This window comes from Chelonia mydas, chromosome 5 (assembly GCF_015237465.2).
Source record: "Chelonia mydas isolate rCheMyd1 chromosome 5, rCheMyd1.pri.v2, whole genome shotgun sequence".
NCBI classification, from domain to species: Eukaryota; Metazoa; Chordata; order Testudines; family Cheloniidae; genus Chelonia; species Chelonia mydas.
Window position 1 is genome coordinate 66174232 of NC_051245.2, and position 23641 is coordinate 66197872.

Sequence of the window (23641 nt, forward strand, 5' to 3'; positions counted from 1 at the left end):
GGTGTTTTTTTTAAAACTATGCCACTGGAAACATTTTAGAAAAATAGTAATTTCCAGATCTGAAAAATGCAAACATGCTGCTAGAGCCAGCTTCATTGCCTTCTTTCCTTGCTCAGTGCAACACGTGAATGTTCTCAGTAAAGCTTCTATGAAGGAATGGAATTAAAAAATTAATTAACAGGTGAATTCTATTTTTTTGTACTCAAGAAAAGATAGATGAGGGATTGAAGTGGTCCTCAGCCAAATGGTCCAGTTTTCTGCCCAAGTGTTACATTGGTAGGCGTTTACTGCTGCTAAGTTAACTGTATTCATAAACCATTGTTTAAAACTACACAAACAAGACTTGATTCTCCCCTTACTTATGCTATGGTGAATCACTAGCATTAACAAAAGAGGAGAGAGTCAGGTTTACAGAAAGCACAACAACTGGAAGCTACCCCCAATGCAACTCCTCAGCAGAGGGAGGGAGGTTATGAGGACATAGCAGGGCATAAAGATGGCATAAAGAGCTATGCTCCTACTACTCCCGCCAGATTGGCTTCTTATGGAGGTGGACAAGTAAGAGACCCTCAGTTATAAAAGTGGAATGAAACTTGGTGGCAGCACTTAGTTTAGTGAGACCCAGAGCAAAAAAGAGAATGTGATTCGCAGGAAAACAAGGCAGCCCCTGGAAATAGAGCAAACAGCCACCATGGGTAGGGCTCAGACATCCAGGAAAGCTGGGTTTCTGGACAAAGAAAACTTTGCACAACTATGGAAGCAAAAAATTAAAATAAAAAAACCCTCTGTATACAGAGCTGACCATGGAGAATAAAGATGAGAAAATTAAAATAAAAGCTTTACTATCTCATTAGGGGAAAAGAACAGGAAGAATGACTAAAAACACTGGAACAGCTGATAAAGGTGTTTGATGGGTACTGTGATTCCAGACAGAATTACCAGTTAGAGACAGAATAATTTGGGAACATTTCATTCCAGCTTACAGAACAGACTATTGAGGGAAACCTCTGACTGCCAGAAGCTGAGACTAGATGACAGGCGATGGATGGATCAATTGCTCTGTTTTGTTCATTCTCTTGGAATCATCTGGCACGGGCCACTCTTGGAAGACAGGATTCTGGGCTAGATGGACCTTGTTTTGAACCAGTATGGCCATTCTTATGTTCTTAAATAGTGCTAACCCTAAAGAAATGCCTCCAAACAGTAAGGAAACCTTAACAGTCCAGCAAATGGATCAAAACAATGACAGCCACGAGTGCAGAACAAGTACATAGGGTCAGGCTAAAAGAACCCAGGAAGCAGGATAGAGACCAACCAACTGAGAAGGCAGGCATCTTGGTCCAGTATATAGACTGTGGAAAGCAACACAAAAGGCACAGAGAAAAATGCTTATTCTATGGGCACAAGGGATATAAGAAACGAAACCACTTTATGTCCCAATGCCATAGTACCTCAGGAAGAAAAAGCAGTAGTTCATGCAGCAACTGAGGATATAGTCTGGGTTTTATAGTTTTATTTGCTTTTCTCCTTTATTTAAAATAAAAGAAATCTAAAAAGTACATGTTTTCTTCTCGGTGTATGGAAAACAAAGGGGAGCACAGATTTCACTGAATCAGTTCAGTAACTCCTGAGTGAAGAGCCAGGCTGAATTATGCTGTCTTAAATCCATAAAAGTGACATACATGATGTAAGACGACAGCCTACTGGCAAATCATTTTTTTTTTAACATGCTAACTAATATATCTATGAAATCACGTTAAGATGCTCTTTTAGCAACTTCTCTGTTATATTTCCTCTTAGCCCCCAGATATTTCCTATGCACTTACCTGTTCCCCAATCCTTTTTAATATGCAGTATGTCTGAAATCAGCATCACACTGACACTGTAGAAATCAGTAACTTTCCAAGCAGCCTTTTCTCTTGGATAAACACAGTACCGTTTGTATTTCAGTTTTTTAACCAAATGAATACTATGTACTCAGGAGACTAAAGCAGCTCCACCAGTGTCATTCTATTCAAGTAGGTGAACACATTTATGAATCATTTATCCAGCAACCCTATTGACTGCTCAGCACCTGCTATGAAAATATGTCTTTGGGCACATGCTGAAAATTCTTATGAAATTTGTTTGAAAAACCATGCTCACTTTACAGTTTTATTATTGGAGCGGATATGAAAATTAGATTTTAAAAAGAAATATTTCAGAGCCCCAAGACCTCAGTTGCAAAAATTGCTTCTCAGAATTGTAATATTAATCCTAATGTCATTACTGTGTCCTGGCTCCTTTAAATCAGCTAGCAGAAGGTACACAAGTACTAGGAAAATGGAACCAGTCACCTTTATGATATGCCTGGTCTTCAGCTGTACAGGAATCAAGATACCCAATACTGTTTCAGAACTAATATATTTTGCAGCTCAGCATGACCCAAGGAAATCAATGAGAAGATGAAATTATGGTCCAGAAGGTTACCAAACACAACCAGTCTCCCTATAGGTTAGCGATACAGCCCAGAACGCACTGGAGGGGACTTTGAGAGTGCCATCCAGATGCAGAAAACACCAAATGCCAGCAGACGTACCTCAAAATGATAAGTAGAGCTGGGTAAAGTTTTTCAGACAAAAAATGGTTTTTTGCATTGAAATTTCATTTGTGGTCATATAAATGATTTTTCATTTCAAATTTTACTTCAATTTTATTTATTTATTTTTTTAAAAAGGGTTAAAAAAACCAAACCAGGGCCAAAAGCAAAACCAGTATTGTTAGTGGGGCTTGGAAGACAAACTCAGGGATAACCGAGATTTTCCAAAACTCAAGCTAGACCAGCTCAGCCCATCTCTTAGTCTAAAAAAAAAAAAAAGAAAGAGAGAGAGAGATCCTGTCTGAGACACTACTGCACTGCACGTCTGGTTTCATGTAGAAATCTCTTATGGATTGTTTATACTTATTCAAAGGCCTTCCATTAGTTTTCCTTGAACTATGTCAGTTGCCTGACTTTAGAGCAAATGAAATCCATTTCAGAGTGTTTCATCAGAGTACCATAGGATTAGTCTGGTATTTCTTGGGTTCAGTTGCATTGCTGCTCAGTTCATGACCTTCACTAATTGGTGCGGAAAAGTGAGCAGGTAGGGGCTTAGAAATCAAAAAGAAGAATAAAGATCTAAGGAACAGCAGGAGGAGGAATGAAAATGAAACTGTCCGCACAGAGGTTGTGTGAAACTGCCATTGATTCTGCAAGAAGACAGAGAGAATGAAGAAGAGACGCAAACTATTAAACAGTTCACTCTCATGAAAATCTGAGTCCAGCAATATTACTAAAGACAGTCTCTACAATCTGTCCCATAAGCACCGGTTAGGAATGTACAGCTGCCCAGAAGCAGCTTTAAGTTGCTCACTTGAATTTTGCTGGGGGTGAGGTGGGGAGAAGGAAGTTTTCATTCACAGACCAACATGCTTGACTTTTTTGGTGCCACATTTTTTTTCCTTCTGTCTGTGCTTCCCCATGCATCTTTTCATCTCACGTTCTAGAAAAAGCATCCGGCAAAGATATAAAAGTTAGGCAACTGAAATTAAATTGAAGCTGAATCCTCTAGTTTTAATGGCGTAGGCCACGAACTAACATGCTCAAAGTAAATTTCATAACAGATGATTACCATGATCTTCAGGGTTTCAAAAAATTATACACTGAGCAGGTGTGAAGGAATAATTTGCATCTACACCATGTGTACACAAAGCATAAGAATGATTTTTAAAATTGTCATAAAAAGGCTTACAGAATCTATGTAAGAATATATGTCAGAATGTGGTAGCTAATAGTAAGTCATTTCAGTAAATCACCAAATGTAGTTTTGCATAAAATACCATTATATATCAAAACTGGAAAGAGTCTGAAGTGATAACATTCCTCTCTATCCAATTAAAATGAGATAAACTCTTGTACAGCAAATCAATTCTGATATACTGCATTGTGATCACTTGCTCAGTACAATAATCCAATTTAAGGCAATTGATCCAAGCAGATCAGATCAGATTCAGCATCAAGGGATCTTAATTCAGGTTTAGAACCGAAAATATTTACTGAAGTTTAGTCAGTGTTCAATACTAACCTGCTAATAACATGTTTCTTCAAAGAAGAAACCATCTGCTGTAAACACTGAATTATCAAGCAGATTTCAAAGGCTTTCAGATGGTAGTCTCATAAGCAGAAAGATAAGCTTGTTAAAAATCTTAAACACTAAGAATATAGAGGCATGTGACTCCAGCTCAGATTCGAAATTAGTCTTGAATGGAGTTTAATCTGTGTTGATTAACTAGATTTTGATTAACTCAGATTTTGTCCAAACTTTTAAACCTTATTTTGATACCTGCAAATATTTAAGACGTTGTTTGCTGGTAGACTTCGAGGTTGAGCTATATTCACTAGGAGAGACCACATGGGACAATGAACATGATATTTTTTCAATGTAGCCACTATTTCCATTTCTGGTGAAAAGTTAATTGACAAACATTTGAACACCTACGACTCCACCAAATCTGAACCTTGATGGTGGGTTCCAATAGATTCAAACTTGAAAAAACTGGGTTAATTTGAATCTGCATCTCTTTTTAACTTCAGGGGATGTGAACTAATTTTGAATTTTAAATGTGAACTAATGTGAACTGGCACACGGAAATACAAAATGCATTTTGAGCTAACTTTGGAAAGGGTTTGCACTAGAGATGGGCCAGAATCAGAATTCCACACAGGGGTGCCGGAACATTTGTATAGTGGGGGTGCTGAGAGCCATTGAACCAAACTTTAAACTTTGTATATGATGGGAACCACTTCAAGCCAGGGGATTCAGCAGCACTCCCAGCACCCCTAGTTCTAGCATCCATGACTCCGCATGTGGATTTGCATCCATACTTTATTTCTTTAATAGGCATAACCAAAGCTAAATACTCTTAAATCTTGATACAGATTTCCCAAAGTTTAATTTTCCCCAAGTTTTGCACATTTAGATTCAGCTTATAGGAGGCTTGAATTTTGAATTTGGGTACAAACTCAAATCCAGCTCCAGAGTCCAGATTTAGAATTTTGGCTCACACAACTCTCAGCTCAATCTGTGCTTGATTTTTTTATACAAAACTCTAATTCACTTCAATGGGATTTTTCTTATGAAACTATGACAGAACATAGCCCATTAGATTTGACAAATATTAAATCAAACCATTGGCCTGTCAATATTGGTATCCTGCCTCCAACAGTGGCCAAAAACTGATGATTTATGAGAAGGGCAAAGCACAGCAAACAAGGTTATCAGCTTTCCCCCTGAAACATGAAACTTCATTACCCTCATCATTATCTTAATTTACACAGGTATAAATGTTATTAGTAGTCACGAAATTATCCACCCATTTTTGAAATCCAGCCAAAGTACCATATTTGTTTTGATAACCTCCTGTAAAAAAAAAAAAAAAAGTGTATAATGCATGTAATGCCTTTTATCAGTTCCAGCAGTAAGTGAGAGCAATGTACCTCAGAGCTGCAGGACTGTGGGATTTCTGTATTACTTTGTATCCTACCCTTAAACTGATGACACTTAGATGAACTTTCACACAGGGCAGAAAAGTTAATTGAAATCATGGTGAGGAGGGGTAGTGCCATGTTGACCAATATATTGGAAGCAATTAAATTAAACTTTATGTAATTAAATATTTTATGTAATAAAACATTCCTAATGCAACTTCAGTTTAATTGCAATTTTTTTCTTTTAATTGTATAACAGAAAACTGAGTGAAGACTCACAGCCTCAATTTCCTACTTTTTTAAAAAAGGTAAAAGATTCAGAAAATTGTAGCACCCTGCATCTAAATATACAGGGAAAAGGAGCTGTAATTCTGTATCTTATTTTTACAACCCATTTTGAGGGTAGTAACTATGACAACACCCCATCTTAAGCGGGGCAGGGACTGTTGTCCAGTTTGCCAGGGAAAGGGGAATAGCACTATCAGCGAGGGGTGGGAGAGGAGCTCAGAAGCTACAAAAGAGGGGGAGTGGGTCAGCATGGTTCCAGGAAGGGCTGCGGAGTTGAAAAGGGGCAAGCCCAGCAGGAGAAGCCCATTTTCTCCAGACCAGGCAGAGGAGCACCCACTCTCCCTCTCCTTGGAGTTGGCAAAATACCAGGTCTGGACCTGCTTTGGGCATCATACTAGCTTCTCCTTTCTCAAGGGCTGCAGGGCTGGCCTTAGGGAAAATGGCCCCCTGAGCAAACTTTGGATGCGGGTACTCTGTGCTAAGCTACATAGATTGAGCTCCTTGAGTCCATCACTAGAAAACATGTTTTCTAATCCTTTAATCTTTCTTATGGCTCTTCTCTGAACCCTCTACAATTTTTCCATTGTTCTTGAATTGTTGACATCACAATTGGACACAGTAGTCCTGTAGTTGTCCCACCAGTGCCAAATACAGAGGTAATATAACCTCAGTACACCTACTTGAGATTCCCCTGGTTATACATCCAAGAATTGCAAAACAAAATAGCCTTGGCCTGTTTTAATGGTAATAGTGGGCATTTAACTTTGACTGAGATCAAGATTTACCCAGAGCTGGGGTGGGTTATAATTTCACATGTGCTATTCCATCTCTGTGGAACTCATTCAGTCTCCCTCCATCTATTTCATCTTATTCTATGATTCACACTGTTAGCTAACATGGGAGAACACTGAGAGCCATATTCTGATTATTTTTTTTTAAACACAAAAATTAAGCGTCCATAACCTTACCTCAATATTCCATCCTCCCATTCTCCTCAGAGTGTAAATAGCCTGCAAGAATACTTAGCTGCACCTTTACTACCATGAGACAGTCACAGAGCACCTCATAAAAGACTACAACATACAGGCTACAATGTACAGGAAAAACCCAGAGTACAAACTCTATTATTGTCCATTAAATTTGGTGGATTGAGAGAAAATCAAGTCAAGCAACCTTACAATGATTCCAGGTGAATTTATGTCCATCTCCATACATTTTATTTTATGGCATTTCAAATTGTTCTATGTCATTCAGAGAAAACAAAGGTCATATCCATATGTGAGCAGTTCCAGGGTGCAACCTAGACTGTGGGGCCACTGAGTCCTCCAAACCCACCAACCTTGGTTGCCTCTCACACTGTGATGCTGATGTCAAGCTACAAGTCTCTGGCAGGCACTGCACTTACACAGACATCCACAGGCAAGGACACACCCAATTGTGTTACATGAATGATCTCCCAGCCACTCATGAACCATCAACTGCGAGGTTCCAGCCAATTCCCCCCAGCTCCTCAGCCTAGCACCCAAGAACTGTACTGTCTTGCACTGGTCAGAAGCCTGGCCAGTGGATGTTCATTATATAGTTAGCCACTTCTTCACAGGAAAGTGGACATTCACCAGCCTTTGTAACCTGAGCTGAGATTTCCCAAGCATTTGAGACAAACTCGCTTGTAAGGATAAAATAGTAAAATAAAATTATTAACTAAAGACTGATTTTAAAGAGATTATAAATATATTAAATATATTTATATAAATAAATATATATATATATATAAATATATTAAATATAAATATATATTATAAAGAGATTATATATACTTTACACAAAACATAACATACTCAGATGACAGTTGTGAATATGGGGTGCCAGGGTCTTACTTTGGAGGTACACAGTGTCACGCCATAATTAAAAGAAGTTTTGTTTTGCACTTAGATTAACCTTAATGTATATTCTTAACATAAGACATGAAGTCATCAAAAATATCAATGATATTCAAATTAAATTAAAAATGGCAGTGCAAAATTGGCACAGTCAGAGGAAATCACAGTTTTAGTTCAGTGCCATTTTAGGAAGACTGGCATTGTAATCACACACCAAATAATTAAATCTGAATACTTTCACTAGAAAATGTTATCTAAAATACGGCAGGCTACTTTCTCAGCAGCCTATACATTGTATGTCTGATACAAGCCCACTGAAGACAATGAGAGATTCCCCATTTTCCTGTATAGTATTTGGATCAGGCCCTAGATACCGTGTCCTGTTAGTCAAAGTACCTGTTGTTGTTTTAAAACTGATGCACTTTATATAATGCTTCATAGCCAGTTATGCAGAAATAATGCATACCCCCTCCCCATACACCAGTTACAGGCTTCCTAACTAAATATTGATTGTCTCATGAAGTCAATAGGATTACATGCATAAAAACTGTAGAGCCAAATGCTGACGTATCTATGTAAATTAAAAGGAAAATACAAAACAGTGTAATCACATATTAAACTGGAAATATAAAAACAGGTAACAGGGATCTGGAAAAGAAATGATTTGGAATACCAAGAAAAATATTTCTTGTGGCTCTTCCTCCTTGTTAGCACGTAAAGCACAAATAAGCTCTGAGCTTCATTGCTATTCAGTACGTGCACATAAATGCTAATTCATGGTCAGCTTTCAGACATAATTATATTAATTGCTTTAAACACTATACAATATAAATTCTTCATATGCTGTTTAGCTCATCTGTAAAACTAGCTCAATTTGGAACACTGCAATTTGCAATGCAATTCAGGCAACCAACAAGTATAATGATATATTTTACATATATTAACACTGGGAGGTCATTTTTACTTCAGGTGAAATCTATGTTTTAAAAAGGGCAGATAATCTAATTCAACCTCACTAAAAAAGCTTGAAAGCTATGGAACCCCCACAGAGTCAATAGATGATTAGTTAATAGAAAAGCTACCAGCTACTGAGATGAATGATAATTAGAATTACAGTGAAGTACTATAATGGAATTCAAGTAAGTGGCACATTCTTGGCTAAAATGATGTTGGAAACTAGTGATGGACAGATCTCAAAAGGTTTGGATATTTAGTTCAAATAAGAATTTTTTTTTAAAAACTGAAGCTTTGGGGTCTACCCTCCTTACCAAGAGGATAGGCCCTGCCACCCACAGGCCACAGAACCTCTTTCTCCCTCAAAAGGTAGCACCAACCATGGCTCCTTTGACCTCTTGTGTTGAGTTTCTGGGGATGATGGCAGGAGGTCCAGCTGCCTGCTACTGTACTCCTGTTTAACATCTGGTCTCCTGCTAAGAGGGAAGCAACAACGCCCATTTTACCTTGTCCAATGCAGAATTGTCTCCTGAAGGTGGCCCATTTCTCTACTACCTTTGCTGTAGCACAGCAGGAACCAGTAATTTTTCTGCTGCATATAAACTCAAGAGTATCTACAGGGAGGAGAAAAGTGGGCCTGCAAAAGTGTTTTGGGGGCTCCCAAGCAGTAGAACTTTAAATAACATTTGCAGGAGCATTTTGGGTTTACCCACTATGCAAGATATTTTTGGGTGTGGGGGGTTTCAACAGTTTACTCTGAGTTTTAGGGGTCCCAGCTTAGTCATTCCTCTCCCTGTGTTTACAGAGGATCGGTGCTTCAGGCCACACTGTCTCCTAACCCTCCTTCCATGACTTCCCTAAGAGCAACCCCTCATATCTTTTGGGGGAATGGCAGCAGCCCAGGTTCAGAAGCCATGCTCCACACAGATTCTCTCAGACCATTTACTTGCCAAAACAACAAATAAAAATCCACATAGTCTGGGGGGGAAATGTAAAATATAGACAGGATGACTGTTCATGCACAAGGATTTCAAAATGTACACAAATTAAAGATAGAAGTTTAAATTGACAGTACCTCTTTAAACAAAACTGGAATATTTTTAGTTGGAAGTCATGCATTTAAACACTGTATGTACTGGACAATATTAATATTTCAGAGGCTAATATAATGATATTGTAAGACCATCTGGAAAAACGACAAATGTTACATCAAACTTGAATTATAATCTTTAAGCCTTAACTCTGGATAACAGGTTCAAGCAAGTCTTTAATTCTCATTAGTTTTCATTGATCTAAGTGAAGATTCTTTGACTCTTCAGCACAAGCTGCCCATACAGAAAGTAGTTCATTGCCTTCCCTCCCAGAGGCCAGAGGCCCCCATGTACTCAGCTTTTAATGGCCTAGAACCCAATCTTAAACGCACAGCATGTTGCAGTGTGTCATATTCCATCAGGAGCCAGTGTGCAAATAACATATTTCCATTTGAAAGATGTCACAAAAAGCTTTTGGCATTTACATGACTCAGAAAATCACTTACACCCTCTAATTCTTTCTGCAGCTAATTTCTTATGTTCAATATATATCCACAGCAGGAAATCAGCAATAACTATTAAAGAAAAAGCTAAAGTTCTGCAGCATAGCCATTAGCGTATGCCAGCTACAGAAAGGGAGTATTTAAAATGACACTATTATGTAACAAAAATTTTGAAAGTAAAAATGGAGTGCATTTAAACAGCAAACCATTTTTACTGACTGATCTGAACAAAAAGTCAGGTATATAATCAATGCAACCTCCTATATAAATCAAGGATTTGCACCTATTTTTTTTATGGAAAAATATTAAGAAAAGTTAAGATATTTGGGATAGGGAAGGGAGAAGCCTTAATATGATAAGAACATAGGGTAATGTTTGGGATCCCCTTATTCCTCTTCCAGATTTTATCTAACTAGCCAAATTCAGAAAAGGTATGATACAAATGGACTTTTTGTAGTCTCATATAGGAAAGAAATTAGTTAAATGTGTTCAGATACCACAATGAGATATGTTAGGTAGTAGAGAGACAGACAATGCACGTACCATTGCATGCCTTGCATTTTCAAAACCAGAGTCTAGTATCCAACTACCAAGCCTATACAACGGGGATGCAGAATGAGACCCTAACAGCATGAAGCCTGTCCAAGGCAAAAAGAAAGAGGGAGAATGAGCCATCACCAGTTGAAGGGAGATCTTTACCTACATGAAAAAGTGATAAATTTTGTGCTCTACTAAAAGCAAAACCTGGACTGAAAACGGTCAGTCATGCTGTTTTGTTCTGAGAAAGGTAGGCAGAGAGAAGCGGGAAATCAAATGCTTTGCTAAGAAATGGGAAGTTGCAAATAGGGAGGAAGTTAGAGTATAGGAGAGTAAGGAAAAAATTTTAACAGGATGGACTGTGGAAGAACAAGTACAGCACAGTAGCAGTATTGCCAGCTTTCTTCACACAATGTGCCTCATCCATAAGCAGGAGGGCACAGTTCTAGGGTTCAAAGAAAGCATAGTTCAGCTTCCATTGTCATTCAGTTATGGACTTTTTTGTTTAAATATCCTCCATAGGTGTTAACGAATGCCTGCTGTGGTGGTGTTGTCTTGTGCATAAGTGTCCAATTGGAACAATAGGAGATGGCAAAATTCATTTCCACTTTTGACCTTATGCATTTGAATGAATAAAGTTTGGCAGAAGAGAAATGCTAGGTCATTAACCCACCACGCCATTTACTGCAGCTTATCGGTACATAAGAACATAAGAATGGCCATACTGGGTCAGACCAAAGGTCTGTCCAGCCCCGTATCCTGTCTCCCGACAGTGCCCAATGCCAGGTGCCCCGGAGGGAGTGAACCTAACAGGCAATGATCAAGTGATCTCTCTCCTGCCATCCATCTCCACCCTCTGACAAACAGAGGCTAGGGACACCATTCCTTACCCATCCTGGCTAATAGCCATTAATGGACTTAACCTCCATGAATTTATTCAGTTCTCTTTTAAACCCTGTTATAGTCCTAGCCTTCACAACCTCCTCAAGCAAGAGTTCCACCGGTTGACTGTGTGCTGAGTGAAGAAGAAGAACTTCCTTTTATTTGTTTTAAACCTGCTGCCCTTTAATTTCATTTGGTAGCCCCTAGTTCTTATATTATGGGAATAATAACTTTTCCTTATACACTTTCTCCACACCACTCATGATTTTATATACCTCTATCATATCCACCCTTAGTCTCCTCTTTTCCAAGCTTTTCCTAGCCTCTTTAATCTCTCCTCATATGGGACCCGTTCCAAACCCCTAATCATTTTAGTTGCCCTTTTCTGAACCTTTTCTAATGCCAGTATATCATTTTTGAGATGAGGGGACCACATCTGTACACAGTATTCAAAATGTGGGCGTACCAGGGATTTATATAAGGGCAATAAGATATTCTCCGTCTTATTCTCTATCCCTTTTTTAATGATTCCTAACATCCCGTTTGCTTTTTTGACTGCCACTGCACACTGCATGGATGTCTTCAGAGAACTATCCATGATGACTCCAAGATCTTTCTCCTGATTAGTTGTAGCTAAATTAGCCCCCATCATATTGTATGTATAGTTGGGGTTATTTTTTCCAATGTGCATTACTTTACATTTATCCACATTAAATTTCATTTGCCATTTTGTTGCCCAATCACTTCGTTTTGGGAGATCTTTTTGAAGTTCTTCACAGTCTGCGTTGGTCTTAACTATATTGAGCAGTTTAGTATCATCTGCAAACTTTTCCAACTCACTGTTTACTCCTTTCTCCAGATCATTTATGAATAGGTTGAATAGGATTGGTCCTAGGACTGACCCTTGGGGAACACCACTAGTTACCCCTCTCCATTCTGAAAATTTACCATTTATTCCTACCCTTTGTTCCCTGTCTTTTAATCAGTTCTCAATCCATGAAAGGCTCTTCCCTCTTATCCCATGACAACGTAATTTAAGTAAGAGCCTTTGGTGAGGGACCTTGTCAAAGGCTTTCTGGAAATCTAAGTACACTATGTCCACTGGGTCCCTCTTGTCCACATTTGTTGACCCCCTCAAAGAACTCTAATAGATTAGTAAGACATGATCTCCCTTTACAGAAACCATGTTGACTTTTGCACAGCAATTTATGCTCTTCTAGGCCTCTGACAATTTTATTCTTTACTATTGTTTCAACTAATTTGCCCAGTACTGCCGTTAGACTTACCGGTCTATAATTGCCAGGATCACCTCTAGAACCCTTCTTAAATATTGGCATTACATAAGCTATCTTCCAGTCATTGGGTACAGTAGCTTATTTAAAGGACTGGTTACAAACCATAGTTAACAGTGCCGCAATTTCATATTTGAGTTCTTTCAGAACTCTTGGGTGAATGCCATCTGGTCCCAGTGACTTGTTACTGTTAAATTTCTCAATTAATTCCAAAACCTCCTCTACTGTCACTTCAATTTGTGACAATTCCTCAGATTTGTCACCTACAAAAGATGGCTCATGTTTGGGAATCTCTCTAACATCCTCAGCCGTGAAGACTGAAGCAAAAAATTCATTTAGTTTTTCTGTGATGATTTTATCGTCTTTAAGTGCTCCTTTTGTATCTCAATCATCCAGGGGCCCCACTGGCTGTTTAGCAGGCTTCCTGCTTCTGATGTACTTAAAAAACATTTTGTTATTACCTTTTGGCTAGCTGTTCTTCAAACTCCTTTATGTATGGTACTGTACCATACCCATAAGTCATAATCAGCCATACTAAGTACATGTTCATTTTTATGAGCCCACCCATTGGGAACCTTGACCCATATAGTATCAAAGATTTATGTTCAATTTGTGAGAGAATAGGGTTTGATTTTTCTGCTGTGGTTGCCCAAAATGTTTCTCCTGTCATATTTTTTCTGAGAAAAACAGTGTAAGGTTTATAAATTATGAGACTATTAAATAGTGTTCTCAATGTTATGTGAGAAATTAATGAGGTTGTTTTCCCTTTAAGAGAGAAGTGGGACTGGAGAGTTTTGAGACATTAGAGTTCAAGCTAGTTGTCTGTGCAGTCAGAGAAACTGCTAGTCTCTATAAAGGGCACTGTTCAGATTTTTTTTGCTGTGAATAGCAACTCTGCCTGAATTTATACAAAAGGGCCATTATTTAGGTATGCAAGAGATACAAGACAACCATTAGCACAGGTGCATAACTTAACTGTACAGAAGTTGACAGATATGTGGAGAGCAATAGAAACATCAGAACAACGAACAGACTACCTTCAGTTTATAGAGCTGATTTCATTTTTTTTAAATGTCTTTGCCTAAATAGTATAGCTGCCATATTTGGCAAAGGTAAATATTACTGAATATAAATTGGAAAAAATATTTGGCTGCTGGGTATTTCTGAGAATGCCTGCCCCCACCACCAACAAAATACAGTTAGGAGGAAGTAGTTGGGTGTTTGATAGAAAATTCCAAGTATAAAAAAAGAGCTCTTGAGCCAGTACTTACTGCAATTAGATTCTTAACCATTGATTTTGTGGCAGCCATTTTGTTGTCATTCAGATGTTTTACTTTAGTGCTGGAAGTTTTGTGTTGTTTCATTCTCAGTCCTTCGTGAAGGGGCCCAGAAAAGAAAAACCCCTTTCCAAAATTTGATAGATTTAGATAGATGAAATTTGGAACAAGAAGAAGAAGAAGAATGTGGTGAAGGTATTATGTTCTTGCATATTAAATACCACTTCCTTTCTACTGACAACATTCTAACTCATTTTCAATAGAAAGTGGGATAGGGAGGAGTACCAGGAGAAGAGGAAGGAGGAACAGGCAGGGACACAAACTCTCCAGTAGTACACATTATGTATTAATTATACGATGGAGTAAGTGTACACAGCACTTCACAAGCACAGAAAAGATAGATGTAAGATTTAGGGTTCAGAGTCTATGCATTGCAGTCAATATAAGTGCTGTTTCTCTTTTCTGACAGCCAGCTCAAAAAATTCATTTGCTAAGGACACACTGGTCTTTGTATTACATTCATCTAATTTTTACATGAAAGGCAATAAACGGACTGTTATTTTATTTTGGCCCAGAGAGACTTACATTTTCAATTTTCATTTTACATTTTGAAAAGTCAGGTTGTACACACAAAGCACTCCAGCGTGGTGACAGACAGCTAAGATAGCAAGGTTACTGTGTGTAGGCTCTTTTGAGAGACAGCTCAGCCGCTATAGCTGTAGACTAAAGAGACTATCTCCAGCACCATGACATCAGGTACAGTGCAGAGACAGATCTCTCTGGATGTCTAAGAAGAGCATTATTAACAACACTGTCCCTTATACAGAGCTCACTCAAGGTCACCTTCCTCTTCGCCATCTCTCATGAAAATTAAAGCTGACTACCATAACATTTTAAAAAGAAAAACTATACAACAGCAGATATCAGAACCTCGGTAAATAATAATGGGCTCCAGAACACTGACTTACTCTTAGAGACATTCACCAAAGATTGAATGAAGGGACCTTGGCTTAATGTTGAATCCAGATAAGAGCAGGTAACAGTTTCAAAATCACATAAGTAATTTAGGAGGCCAAGATCCATTTTCAAAAGTGAATTAGACACTTAGGAGCTTATGTCCCATTGAAAGTGACCCCTCCCCTCCAAAGAATAATATCCCTTCCCTAAATTACTTCTGAAAATAGATAATAGGTGAAGTGAAAATTTTACCTACCAACTCTAAGAGTGCACTTAACCCAGTATTACAGTGTTCAGATTAGATATGCAACCAAATCATGGACTGGAACTTGAAGTCATGACTTTCTGGCCTGGGAATCTACCATCTGACGCATACTTGCTGACATACTTGGCAGCATGGAAATGTATGAGACAGGAGGGAATAAGACATAAGAGGGAGAGGGAGAATGAAAATGAGAAATGCTGTATTAAAAACTGTGATGGGTGTAAATTTGTGATTTCAGGTGTGTCAGGGTAGGTATTAATAAGAATAGTTTAGGTTCAAAGAGGGCATAAAATCACAGATTAATGCAATTCAAGAAAAAAATGGTAAGGATGCTCAACAGTACTAGTGAAAAGTGTATGTTTGTGAGGGAGCAGTTATATGCATTAAGAAAGTAACAACCTTCTAGTGGATCAGGTCTTGTGTTTCTTTACTGCATGGCATCTGTTACAGATGCTTCTACTGCACTTTTTTATTGCTAGCTTTCCCAGAAGTAAATTCAAAACACGCACTAGGATAAAAAGACACAAACATTAAGTTAGTTGTGATGAGCATCAATTAAATGAATTAAACCTCACATGCAAGTGAATCTTCTGCCAGTGAGAGAACAAAAGCTGAGCTGAGATTAAGTCACAGCCACAGAAACAAAATACTTTATCGCCAGCGGCAAATTCTGGGAACTGTTTTGTTCCTATGGAATAGGAATAAGTATTTACTTATAAGTAAACTGTTACTCAAGATGCAGGATCCTGAAAGCACAGTTCCAGGACATGAAACTCTTAACTGATCAATCGCACAAAATTATTTCTAGCAAGGCCTGGTAGAGACTTAGAGAGAGTGAAATCAGTCAAATGGACCCACAATTTATAGAAGTTAAAAATCCCAGAGGTTTTCACAAGAGCGAGAACTCAAAGGGCTGACTGAACAGTTACAACATCTGAATCTTTCACATCAGAGGCTCTGACCTGTGAAAACTTAGACCATGTGCTTAATTTTTTGCATTTGAGTATCTGAATGCTGTAAAATGACGCTACATGTCAAAAGCAGGGTAAAGTGAACTCCAGCCTGTGTAGGTCAACAGCCAGCAGAACATTAGGGGGCAGCCTGCCATGGAGGTTTGTGCCCATCAGAGGTTAGGTAGAACCAGCCTGAGAGATTATAGTATCTAGATTTCAGAGTAACAGCCGTGTTAGTCTATATTCGCAAAAAGAAAAGGAAAACTTGTGGCACCTTAGAGACTAACCAATTTATTTGAGCATAAGCTTTCGTGAGCTACAGCTCACTTCATCGGATGCATACTGTGGAAAGTACAGAAGATCTTTTTATACACACAAACCATGAAAAAAATGGGTGTTTACCACTACAAAAGGTTTTCTCTCCCCCCACCCCACTCTCCTGCTGGTAATAGCTTATCTAAAGTGATCACTCTCCTTACAATGTGTATGATAATCAAGTTGGGCCATTTCCAGCACAAATCCAGGTTTTCTCCCCACCCGCCCCCCCCAAAAAACCCACTCTCCTGTTGGTAATAGCTTATCTAAAGTGATCACTCTCCTTACAATGTGTATGATAATCAAGGTGGGCCATTTCCAGCACAAATCCAGGGTTTAACAAGAACGTCTGGGGAGAGGCGGGGGTGTAGGAAAAAACAAGGGGAAATAGGTTACCTTGCATAATGACCTAGCCACTCCCAGTCTCTATTCAAGCTTAAGTTAATTGTATCTAATTTGCAAATGAATTCCAATTCAACAGTCTCTTGCTGGAGTCTGGTTTTGAAGTTTTTCTGTTGTAATATCGCAACTTTCATGTCTGTAATCGCGTGACCAGAGAGATTGAAGTGTTCTCCGACTGGTTTATGAATGTTATAATTCTTGACATCTGATTTGTGTCCATTTATTCTTTTACGTAGAGACTGTCCAGTTTGACCAATGTACATGGCAGAGGGGCATTGCTGGCACATGATGGCATATATCACATTGGTGGATGTGCACGTGAACGAGCCTCTGATAGTGTGGCTGATGTTATTAGGCCCTGTGATGGTGTCCCCTGAATAGATATGTGGGCACAGTTGGCAACGGGCTTTGTTGCAAGGATAGGTTCCTGGGTTAGTGGTTCTGTTGCGTGGTATGTGGTTGCTGGTGAGTATTTGCTTCAGGTTGGGGGGCTGTCTGTAGGCAAGGACTGGCCTGTCTCCCAAGATTTGTGAGAGTGATGGGGCATCCTTCAGGATAGGTTGTAGATCCTTGATAATGCGTTGGAGGGGTTTTAGTTGGGGGCTGAAGGTGACGGCTAGTGGCGTTCTGTTATTTTCTTTGTTGGGCCTGTCCTGCAGTAGGTGACTTCTGGGTACTCTTCTGGCTCTATCAATCTGTTTCTTCACTTCCGCAGGTGGGTATTGTAGTTGTAAGAATGCTTGATAGAGATCTTGTAGGTGTTTGTCTCTGTCTGAGGGGTTGGAGCAAATGCGGTTGTATCGCAGAGCTTGGCTGTAGACAATGGATCATGTGGTGTTGTCAGGGTGAAAGCTGGAGGCATGTAGGTAGGAATAACAGTCAGTAGGTTTCCGGTATAGGGTGGTGTTTATGTGACCATCGTTTATTAGCACTGTAGTGTCCAGGAAGTGGATCTCTTGTGTGGACTGGACCAGGCTGAGGTTGATGGTGGGATGGAAATTGTTGAAATCATGGTGGAATTCCTCAAGGGCTTCTTTTCCATGGGTCCAGATGATGAAGATGCCATCAATATAGCGCAAGTAGAGTAGGGGCGTTAGGGGACGAGAGCTGAGGAAGCGTTGTTCTAAGTCAGCCATAAAAATGTTGGCATACTGTGGGGCCATGCGGGTACCAATAGCAGTGCCGCTGATTTGAAGGTATACATTGTCCCCAAATGTAAAATAGTTATGGGTAAGGACAAAGTCACAAAGTTCAGCCACCAGCTTAGCCGTGACATTATCGGGGATAGTGTTCTTGACGGCTTGTAGTCCATCTTTCTGTGGAATGTTGGTGTAGAGGGCTTCTGCATCCATAGTGGCCAGAATTGTGTTATCAGGAAGATCACTGATGGATTGTAGTTTCCTCAGGAAGTCAGTGGTGTCTCGAAGATAGCTGGGAGTGCTGGTAGCGTAGGGCCTGAGGAGGGAGTCTACATAGTCAGACAATCCTGCTGTCAGGGTGCCAATGCCTGAGATGATGGGGCGCCCAGGATTTCCAGGTTTATGGATCTCGGGTAGTAGATAGAATATCCCAGGTCGGGGTTCCAGGGGTGTGTCTGTGCAGATTTGATCTTGTGCTTTTTCAGGGAGTTTCTTGAGCAAATGCTGTAGTTTCTTTTGGTAACTCTCAGTGGGATCAGAGGGTAATGGCTTGTAGAAAGTGGTGCTGGAGAGCTGCCGAGCAGCCTCTTGTTCATATTCCGAACTATTCATGATGACAACAGCACCTCCTTTGTCAGCCTTTTTGATTATGATGTTAGAGTTGTTTCTGAGGCTGTGGATGGCATTGTGTTCTGCACGGCTGAGGTTGTGGGGCAAGTGATGCTGCTTTTCCACAATTTCAGCCCGTGCACATCGGCGGAAGCACTCTATGTAGAAGTCCAGTCTGCTGGCTCAACCTTCAGGAGGAGTCCACCTAGAATCCTTTTTTTTGTAGTGTTGGTAGGGAGGTCTCTGTGGATTAGTATGTTGTTCAGAGGTGTGTTGGAAATATTCCTTGAGTCGGAGACGTCGAAAATAGGATGCTAGGTCACCACAGAACTGTATCATGTTCGTGGGGGTGGAAGGGCAGAAGGAGAGGCCCCGATCGTCTCACAGTTTAAATCCTCTCAGATTCTAAACTAAACAGATCCTGATCATCAATATCAGAGGACTAATACTGAGGTACCAGTGACAAGGTCAGGGCCAGGGAAAAATGAATCATGAGAAAGAAAATCCACTGAGCCCTGTCATGTTTGTTTTTTTAAATAGAGAACTGGGTTACATGACAGAGTCACTACTGACTTCAAGTTTTAAGATATCCCTCATAAAAACAAAAACACAAAATAAAAACCACCCAACCCACAATTTATTATGTTTCTGACATTTTATATGTGGAGGGCGAGGTAATTAGCTGCACCAAATTTTTACCTAGCTCAGGTTACCAATTTCAGTTGTTGTGCGTGTGTCTCAGTTGGTCTTCCCTTTCCACATTCTGAGTGACAGTTTTTAAAATTAATAGCAACTTTATATTATTATACGTAAAAGGGGAAAAAACAGACCAGCGTACTGCTAGCTAAGGAGTTTGACCACATTGTCATTCAAGAGAGAAATGCATAACCTGCATGCCCTAAGGGCCTCAAGAAATATGCCATTTCTCACTTCAAGATGGAGCAGCTATAACTCACAGCTTAAGGCAAGACACTCATAGGCTTTCGCACATCATCGTTGGCACACCATCCTACAATATTGGTTTTGTCTATTTTTACCATCAACTTGCTGAAATTCTTCTTAGAGCACAAAATTTCAAGGGTGGTAATATATTTTTTGCTGTAGGTGTGACAGCTTCGACCTCTGACAGTCGCTTTAATTTATTAAAACTACTGCAAGGGGCTACATTTTAGCATCAAGTGCTGCAAGTCAGCTCCATATTCACATGCTCTAATTCATTGGGAACGAGGTGAGATTTTTTTCATTTTTTGTCCTGGTGTGAAGATTCACTCTCCTTTAAAGCAAAATAACTCAAATGAGATTTTAGGAATCTGTTTTGAAGTTCAACAAAATTTGGTTGACAAGTATTCATTTAGAAGTGCATGGATAAGGGTCAGACTGAAGTGACACAGCTTCAGTGCCTTGAGAGCACTCCATTTTTTCAGCAACAAGGACCAAGTCCACAAATCTAGACAAACACAGCATGCTGTAATCAGTGTGGTAAAGGAACTTTGCACTAGTGGGCCACAAAATGGAAAGGAAATTAAATGAGGTATGAAATTAAACGAAGTGAAATTACTTTGAACTCCATATCACGTACTTGGGCCACTGGGCAAAGACATCACTGTGTATGTCTAATTTGGGCTAAAGTCCTGGAAAGCCCATAATGTTTTTCTCTCTTCATCAGGGCAACACAGTGGGATGGAGAAGCTTCAGAGAAATCCATGATGCAGTTGAAGGAAACACCTTGGCTACGGGAACATTGTAAAGGGTTTGATTCTCACTCTGTCTCATTCCCTGGGAGGAAGAATATTTCACATCACTTAACCGTGATTTTAAAATGACATTGATAGGCTTCTAGAGGAATTTCATTCAGTTTTTCATGGTAAGAAGGATGTTGCCTCTAGTACATGACAATGAGGGTACAAAAGGATACCACAACCGCTGTAATCAGCCAAGGTAATCAAGCTGGCAGCCTTCTGGTTTAAACAAGAGAAGGTGACTGTCAGCATGTTCTCAGGCAGTATACTTTGACTCAAATACATTTCCTTCCTTGGTCTGCCAGAGCTCAGATTTTATGATGGTCAGGTTTCAGAGTAGCAGCCGTGTCAGTCTGTATTCACAAAAAGAAAAGGAGTACTTGTGGCACCTTAGAGACTAACCAATTTATTTGAGCATAAGCTTTCGAGAGCTACAGCTCACTTCATTGGATGCATTCAGTGGAAAATACAGTGGGGAGATTTATGTACATAGAGAACATGAAACAATGGGTGTTACCATACACACGGGAACAAGAGTGATCACTTAAGGTGAGCTATTACCAGCAGGAGAGCGGGGGGGGGGAAAAACCGTTTGTAGTGATAATCAAGGTGGGCCATTTCCAGCAGTTGACAAGAACGTCTGAGGAACAGTGGGGGAGGAGGGGGGGAATAAACATGGGGAAATAGTTTTACTTTGTGTAATGACCCATCCACTCCCAGTCTCTATTCAAGCCTAAATTAATTGTATCCAGTTTGCAAATTAATTCCAATTCAGTAGTCTCTCCTTGGAGTCTGTTTTTGAAGTTTTTTTGTTGAAGAATTGCCACTTTTAGATCTGTAATAGAGTGACCAGAGAGATTGAAGTGTTCTCCGCCTGGTTTATGAATGTTATAATTCTTGACGTCCGATTTGTGTCCATTTATTCTTTTACGTAGAGACTGTCCAGTTTGACCAATGTACATGGCAGAGGAGCATTGCTGGCACATGATGGCATATATCACATTGGTAGATGTGCAGGTGAACGAGCCTCTGATAGTGTGGCTGATGTGATTAAGCCCTATGATGGTGTCCCCTGAATAGATATGTGGGCACAGTTGGCAACGGGCTTTGTTGCAATGATAGGTCCCTGGGTTAGTGGCTCTGTTGTGTGGTATGTGGTTGCTGGTGAGTATTTGCTTCAGGTTGGGGGGCTGTCTGTAAGCAAGGACTGGCCTGTCTCCCAAGATCTGAGAGAGTGATGGGTCATCCTTCAGGAATTCCACCATGATTTCAACAATTTCCATCCCACCATCAACCTCAGCCTGGACCAGTCCACACAAGAGATCCACTTCCTGGACACTATGGTGCTAATAAACGATGGTCACATAAACACCACCCTATACCAGAAACCTGCTGACAGCTATTCCTACCTACACGCCTCCAGCTTTCATCCAGACCACACAACACGATCCATTGTCCACAGCCAAGCTCTACGATACAACCGCATTTGCTCCAACCCCTCAGACAGAGACAAACACCTACAAGATCTCTGTCAAGCGTCCTTACAAATACTATACCCACCTGCTGAAGTGAAGAAACAGATTGATAGAGCCAGAAGAGTTCCCAGAAGTCACCTACTACAGGACAGGCCCAACAAAGAAAATAACAGAACGCCACTAGCCATCACCTTCAGCCCCCAACTAAAACCTCTCCAACGCATCATCAACCTACAACCTATCCTGAAGGACGACCCATCACTCTCACAGATCTTGGGAGACAGGCCAGCCCTTGCTTACAGAGGGGAATACAACATACTCAGCCAGTGACAATCACATCCTTTTATGTTTGATTCCATGAAAATTCTGAGGAATAAGCTTATTGGTAACAATGTTCATGTAAAATAACTCATTTTTCAAAAGCAAATATTGGAATATATTAATAAAAAGCTATCTTTAAACTTGTAGACATGAATATTCACACCAACAACTTGATTCTAAAAGTTACATTGGCCCTACAGACTCCACCCTGGCTCAAGCATGCTTTGACATGCCCCTTAAGCCAAGGATGGGGAGGTTGGCCCATAAGACATCTCAGCCACCTCTCCCCTTCATGGGATGGATTCTCAAATAGACATGTGCAGACTAGTTCTAGCCCCTTTGTGCTCCTCAGGTGGGGCAAAAGGCCAGAATCCAGACAAAAAACCTTGCCCCGAGCATTATTTTTCAACAAAATCATTCTGCAGATCAAATTATGAATAAATCTGAAAAATATAAGATGCTTGGATAATTTGCAAACAGAAAAGGCTAAATCTGTCAAAAAATTATTCACAAAAATATTTTCTCAGCTCCGTTTGACACAGTGTGACCTGTTCTTGTAAGATTCTCCCCTCCCCCATTTTCAAACCAAATGAGTTCATATAAACTCTGATGGCTGGACCAGATCAGAGTTCTGAGTCTTGTTCATACTCGCCCATCCTTAAATGTACATTGTTGTATTATTCATGCAATTGCCAAATTGCTTCTTCCAGATTTTTAGAATGTCTGAATCCTGACCAGTCCATATCAGACAGTACATGGAACAAATTGTGACCTCTTCTTCCTCTCACCGCCCTCCTCCCCATCATTTTTTTAAAAGCAAGATCTGGTGCACTTATCTTGTGTTTTCTAGACACCCCAAGTTCCTGCTATGAATTGTGTGAATAAATGCTTAACAAAGCTGTTTTCTTAACAGGCAAAAATAATTACGCATGTCTGTTCCAGTTTCATGTGAGCAGAACCTCTGGCATCAAGACTGAAGTATTTAATTAACAACAGTACAAAAACCTTAGGCTTTTGTCAAGGGTTCTTGTTGCAATCATAAAATTGGGTGGGGACATTTTTTATTTCATTTTGCCTGGCAGTTCAACAAAAAGTATCTCACTCTTAAGTTTGTCCATCACAGTTTATACCAGTTATTACTACTATCCTCACGTGTAATTATTGCCCAAACTTTTGTAAGTGACTCCTACTCAAAAGCACATCAAGTTTATGAATCCATTTGTACTGTTTTACAAAACTGCTTTGTTGGCAGTTGACATAAAGCACTTGTGACAACCTGTTAGAAAATGAAATTTACCCAACTTCAAATAGGAGAG